This window comes from Lepisma saccharinum, chromosome 30, assembly GCF_977018435.1.
Source record: "Lepisma saccharinum chromosome 30, izLepSacc3.1, whole genome shotgun sequence".
NCBI classification, from domain to species: Eukaryota; Metazoa; Arthropoda; class Insecta; order Zygentoma; family Lepismatidae; genus Lepisma; species Lepisma saccharinum.
Window position 1 is genome coordinate 23,211,515 of NC_139258.1, and position 6,824 is coordinate 23,218,338.

Genomic DNA, 6,824 nt, shown 5'->3' on the forward strand with positions numbered 1-6,824 from the left:
TCGAAAATATTCGTTTGTCTCGGGACACATGATCAATCTCGTCTCGTCTCGAATTTTTAAAAGCTTGTCCCGTCTCGTCCCGTGGGTAACACTAATCAGCACCCAGGAATATCAAGAGTAGATTGGCCAGCGAAATCTCCCAATATAAAACATTTGGTCGTTGATGGTGAGAGAGTGGGAACCTAGACAGCTGAGAACAATGGAAGCTCTACTGGCTCACGTGTTTGATGTTTGGGAGAGTTTAAGAAGACCAAACATCTGCTCGGGCAATCCTTGCTTCGTCGACTAGATGCGGTGCTTGAATCCAACGGCGGATGGACACAGTATTGACCATGATACCCCGCACGGTTAAACCAATGTTCTTTGCTACATCCCAGAACAAAACTAATTACACACATCTTCATATGCAACTTATCTTTCCAATTCTTTCTTATTGATACCTTGGTGCTCATGGTTACTTTTTCACACACCTGCACCATTATATTATATTCTATAACATTAATATTCACATTATTGACAGATTTGATTCACATGAAATTCAAATGCGCAGCACAAATGCACCCATTCCTAACACTTAACTATTAGTTACATTACACCTCTCACGTTGTCACAGTTCTAAATCAGTGGTGCCCAGGGGGAGGGGCATTATGGCGCAGACTGTGATGGAAGTTTGACTGAGTAAACAGGGCACAAGTTCAATTACGTTATCAATTAGCCATTGCTGTTATACAAATAGTAATTTGTAGATTGTCAGGGGAATTGTTACGGGTAATAAGTAATATTGATGGGGGGGGGGGGATATCCAACTCTTACATATTAGGCCTTAGATTGATAGGGAAATTATGGTGGGCGATTAATGAAGTTAGTGGTGTTTTCAGGTAGCGGGATTGATAATTATTTTGGGGGCAGGGAATCCCAACTCTTGTGTATTACTATTACGTCTTAGATTGCTTTTCTGGAGGGAGCAATATCAACTGGATGTCTAAAATTGGCATGGAAATTTTGTTGGGAAGATTGAGTATGAAATTTGAGGTGGAGGGGAGGGAAATGAAGTTTTGATAAAGTGTTACGTCTTAGATTGCGAAGGGATTTCTGAAGATTAAGAAATTGACAAAGGTCCGGGCGGGACTCGAACCCGGAACATTCGGTGTCTGGATCGTTAGTCCACCACTAACCGCGCTTGGCCTCAGAGCCGGTTCTCTTTGGTGGCCAAGCGCGTTAAATGGTCCACTTCCGATGCCACGAAATTTCCGGGTTCGAGCCACGGCTTCAGTATTGGTATCATGGTGTCAATTTAATCCAATCGTCACTCATCCTCATTAGCCGAAAGTGGCAGAAGAGCGGGTTAACATAACAAAGATACAAAAACAACTTTCACACTCTAGTAATTTCTGATCAATAGATGCGTATTAGCTTTGATTGTTGACTCTTTAATGATAAGCTTACGATTATTATTGTTAATATGAATTGCCATCCATCAACAGAAGGACGATCAACCGATCATTTAATTCATGTTTAATTCATGGTATTTGTTGTCCCTTCGGATCAGCTTCGAAACCTAAGGAAATTATTAGATGTTTGTCTGAAGTTAGTGACAATGGTTCTTTAAATTCCCGTCGCTCTTTCAGCCGGCGCGGGAACCACCTTTATGGCAGTGATCCTCTGTAGCCGCGTTTACCTACGAAGGAACTCGTGGCCAAACAACGAATTAGGCCTACCGCTTGGGCAAGAAGCGACAACGTTACAAAGCCCTTCTCCCCGAAGCAGCCAGCAGGGAAACAGGATTTTGTCAAAATAACCCTTCTGCTCTGTGAATGAACACTGGTTCAAACAGCGTTTCGACTTAATTGGACATTATCCATTGTTTTTCTTTTTGATTGACTATATATTCTATCTATATATTTCGAGACATTCAAGAGATCACCTCTTCTCTCATCTTCATGCGAACAATTTTTTCTATGTCTGTAGTGTAATTGGAACTATGACAGTCCGTGATTTTTTCCAAATCCGGTCCGCTAAGCAACCAATCTTAGATGCCCATTCCAAATCGACAGCTATAGAGCAAAATATGTTTGAAGTTAAGAGTCTTATTGAATTAAACATAGGGCCTCCCCCATGGCGCAGTGGTAGCGTCATTGCCTTGTAATCAAGGGGTCCCGGGTTCGATACCCGGTGGAGGCACAAGTGGTTCGGATCCCACTTTAAACTGTAGGTCCAGTCCCGATTAGCCTTACTGTGCATAAAGTGGACTTAAAACGCCAACTCAAACCAATTGAATTAAACATAGCTCGACTCACCCTCACATTTGATTTTTTTTTAGATAACTTGCGTGCACTTCGTATAGAAGGCACCACGAGACTGAAAATTCACACTATTTGGTATGGCAAATAGACCTTATTCCAGCTTCGCTGAAAGTTCGATGTATATAATAGTTGTCAGTCATTAAGTTCAACGGCCTCTGCGCGTGTGTTGTGAAGGGTTGCCGTGTTCCAATTTTGTTTTAATTCCATTTCATGCTCAAAAAGACTACCCGAAGTAGGACCTACAGTTGAAAGTTGGATCCGAACCACTAGGCAGTTGTGTCTCCATCAGGAATCGAACCTGGAACTCCGTGATTATAGGGTGTTAACGAGTTCATGGCTTTACAGTTTCGTGAATTCAAGGAAGCCAAGGTGAGAAAAATGTGAAGAAATATCTTCTACACGGAACTAACTATGTGTGTGTGTGTATGTAAAACTTTCTAGCACATCCATTTTCCTACCTTCATTTTATCGTCATTACGTTGAATTTTGCACCAGTGATTTTTCACTACGTTCTAGGTCACGTCACTTTGAGTCTTAAAATATTGTATGTAATTCAGTTTTAGTATAGTTTGTAGCCTGTCACCCAAGAATTTTTAAGGTGGGAGAAGGGAGGTGGCTTAGACCAAATTCTGGCGTTTATATTTCAATTCACTTCCTCAACAAATTATTTCTCGATTGACTAGATTTTAAGCGGAGCGTCATTCAGTTGTTTGTGAGTGTTCTTTTTGCAGAAGCAACAGCAGCTCGCTCGCACCCACAGTGCCCCGCCCACTTGACGAGACGCGTTGTCTGTGCAGTGCAGAACAGTGACAGTGTTGCCTCTCTATTCGATCTTTGTATTCTCTTTTGCCTGCCACTACGCACACATTTCACACAATTCTTCCCATACAACAAATGGAAAAGCAATCAGGCTACTGTTAAATGACTCTTTTTCTAGATTTTGTATTAACACTTTCCACTCTCAAGATATGTTAACTTGGTTCTGTTTCGTATTCCCACAATTTGGCTTCGTGCAGTAGGTGTTCATATTGCAAAAAAGGAAGGGAAAAAAAAACAAAAAAACAAAAAAAAAAAACGTAGGCAGATATTTTAACATTTTAATTTTCATCAGTTTCATGATTGTGTGAAAGAATATGGTGGAAAAATACACTACTTAAGACAATATCACTAATAATAATTGGCCGCCTCTATGCCCGAGCGTGGTAAGCCGTCGGCTTTTGATCTCGCTGCCGAAATTCCCGGGTTGGAGTCCCGGCCTGGGTATGATTGTTTATGAGTGTTCCTTCATGCATTTTATCATACACTAATCCTCATCGTTGCGATTAGCCAAAAGTAAAGTAAAAAAAGAAAGATAATAATAGTAATAATAATTATATGAATCTAGCCCCCATGGTTTCTTTATGACTGTCTTCTTATCAATTTCATGGGGTCATCATTCATCCTCATTGTTGCGATTAGCCAATAAATGGTAGAGAAGCTGCGAAAAATAAGATGTAAAATAATAACAGAATTTTCTCCGCAGAAGGAAAAATAAATGCTCCAGAACACATGCAATGCAGGAAAAGATTGTCCTGTAATGTGAGTCTGTAAACCAAATGTAACTCACGAATGAAGAAGTTTACGTGAAGGTTTCGTCTTCTACGAAGCAATACAGGCTTGGATGGCGTAGTGGTAGCGTCGTCGCTTTGTAATCAAGGGGTCCCGGTGGAGGCACAAAGGGGTTCGGATCCCACTTTAAACTGTAGGTCCAGTCCCGATTAGTCATACTGTGTATTGTGCACTTAAAGCACCAAATCAACAACCAACCAACCAATACAGGGTTGGAAACGCTACAGTTATAGGTTTGGAAACACTGCTCTTCTCGGGAACTACTCTACCAGGCGAAACTAGATGATATAAAATTCCGGGTTGCATAACCGTAAGGGGGGACGTTTCATTCGATTTTGAGTGTACATATACGCTCAAATGAAAAAAAAAGAGACTAAAGAAAGAAAGAACTAAGATAGAACAAGATGAACGATTTAAAGAACAAATGAACTGCGTAGAACTTGCTGAACTTTTGGCTTTTGGCCATAGCAAATTTTTTTTATTTACGCTCAGGTGTAACGCGAACTGCTTCTTTGAAAGCTGCAATGCACTAAATGTGTTAACAAAACATATAATAAATATAGCCCGGACAGGAGTTGCTGATCTCCAACCGGGGGCCTCCCCAGGTGGCGGATAGGGGAATGCTATATAGATATATATATAGTACTGGCATAGCCAGGGCGAACCAAAATCATCACTGCTGCCTTGCAGGAGCCAGGGGACTGGCAAAGGCTAGGGGAAGAACACCCCAACAGAAAATTACCTGGTCCTCCAGGTTGGGGGTTGGGCGCAGGGCTAACAACCTGGCCCCATAAAACAGAAAATGGTTCAGAAACCAAACACTATGCCTCGGAAAGGAAGATACAAAGGAAATGAACCTGGCAAACTTTTAAAGGACTACGAGATAAGGATTGGAACATGGAATACTCAAACTATGCTACAAGCAGGAAAGATGATGGGAATGGCACAAGAAATGCAATATAAGATAGACGTAATGGCATTACAGGAGATAAGGTGGCAGGGAAGTGGAATCATAAGAAAACCAGAGTTTACCATGATATATAGTGGAACCAGAGAAAGAACTGGATTATTTGGAACTGGTTTTATGATTCAGAAAGAAACCAGCAAGAAAATATTGGAGATAGAAACAATAAATGAGAGAATCTGTAGATTGAGAATAAAAGGAAAGTTTAGAAATCTAACTCTGCTGTCAATACATGCACCAACTGAAGAAAAAGAAGATAGAGAAAAAGAGACATTTTATGAATTATTAGAAAGTACATATGAGAAAATATCCGAAAATGACCAGATTTTAATTATTGGTGATTTTAATGCTAAAATTGGGAAGGAGGAAGCCACATACAGGGAGTCCATAAAGTCCTGCAAAAAACTAAAACTCTATAACTTTTTAGCTGTTGCGTTTAACAATACACATTTTTTGGGTGAGAAGGGTGGAAGTTTAAAGTTTTGTTCCCGCCACACTGCTCAGTGACGCTTGCACTGGCAATCACGTGATCATGTGACTTAAGATGGCGTCCATCCAGGAAAAGGCACTGTGTGTTCTGTGGTTTGCAGAGTTAAAATCTTGTGTTTCAGTGCAGAGAAAGTTCCAGACAACATATGGGAAACCACCCCCAGCAAATTCAAGTATCAAGATATGGTATGAAAAGTTCAAGGCAACGGGAAGTGTGTTAGAATTGCTACGCAGTGGAAGGCCAGGATCGAGTGACGATGTGATTCAGTCAGTGCAGGACAGCGTGCATAGGAATCCAATGAAATCGCTGAAATGAAGATCACTGGAACTGGGAATACCGAAGTCAACATTACACAAGATCGTATGCAAGAAGGTGAAGGCCCGGCCCTACAAGTTAAAATTTGTACACGATCTGTAAGACAAAGACTGTGACATGAGTTTCTGAACGAACAATTTCAAGGTAGATGGATTGGCCGAAGAGGGCCCACACCTTGGCCTGCAAGATCACCAGACTTGACACCTTGCGATTATTGGTTGTGGGGACATGTAAAGACTGAGGTGTATTCACAGAAACCAGCTAATCTGGATGACCTAAAAGAAAAAATAAGAGATGTGATTCTGAATATCCCAGGAAAGCACCGTCAGCATGCAATTCTCGGTTTCACAAAAAGACTGCAACAGTGTTTGGACATGAATGGTGCACAATTGGAGGTTTGGCGATGAACCTAACAAGCAGGAAATAAACTTTGAACCTTGCTGTAAGTACACACAAAATATTTTGTGAATAAACTTAATAGTTTTCAAGTTATAGAGTTTTAGTTTTTTGCAGGACTTTATGAACTCCCTGTATAAGGCTAGCGGAGAACATACTCTCCACAACATAAGTAATGAAAACGGAGCATATCTAATACAATTTGCTTTAAGAAACAATTTGATAATAAGTAGTACCACTTTCCCTCATGAAAACATTCATTTAGGAACTTGGAAGATTCCAGGAACCCAAGAAGTCGATAATGGATGTCAGGAGCCTGAGAGGACCTAACATCGATTCGGATCACTACATGGTGCGAGCAAAAATAAGATTAAAAATTGTTAAAGTGGACAGAAGAAAACAAAGAATGTTAGGAGAAAGATGGGACACAGATAAATTTAAAGATAGAGAGGTGTGTGAAACCTTTAGAGCCACCATTAATGAAAAAATTACTGAGCAAACAGAAGAGATAGAAGAGAGGAATAGTAATGAAGAATGGAAAAATATAAAATCAATAATACTAAAAACAGGTGAAGAGAATATGGAAAACCATGGTTTGATGAAGAATGCGAAGAGGCCATCCAGAAGAAGAATGAAGCAAGAAATAAGAAGTTACAGAGAGAAACTAGAAGTAACTGTGCAAGATACACAGAATTAAGAAGAGCCGCTAAAAGAATATGTACCCAAAAGAAAAGACAATATTTAAAAC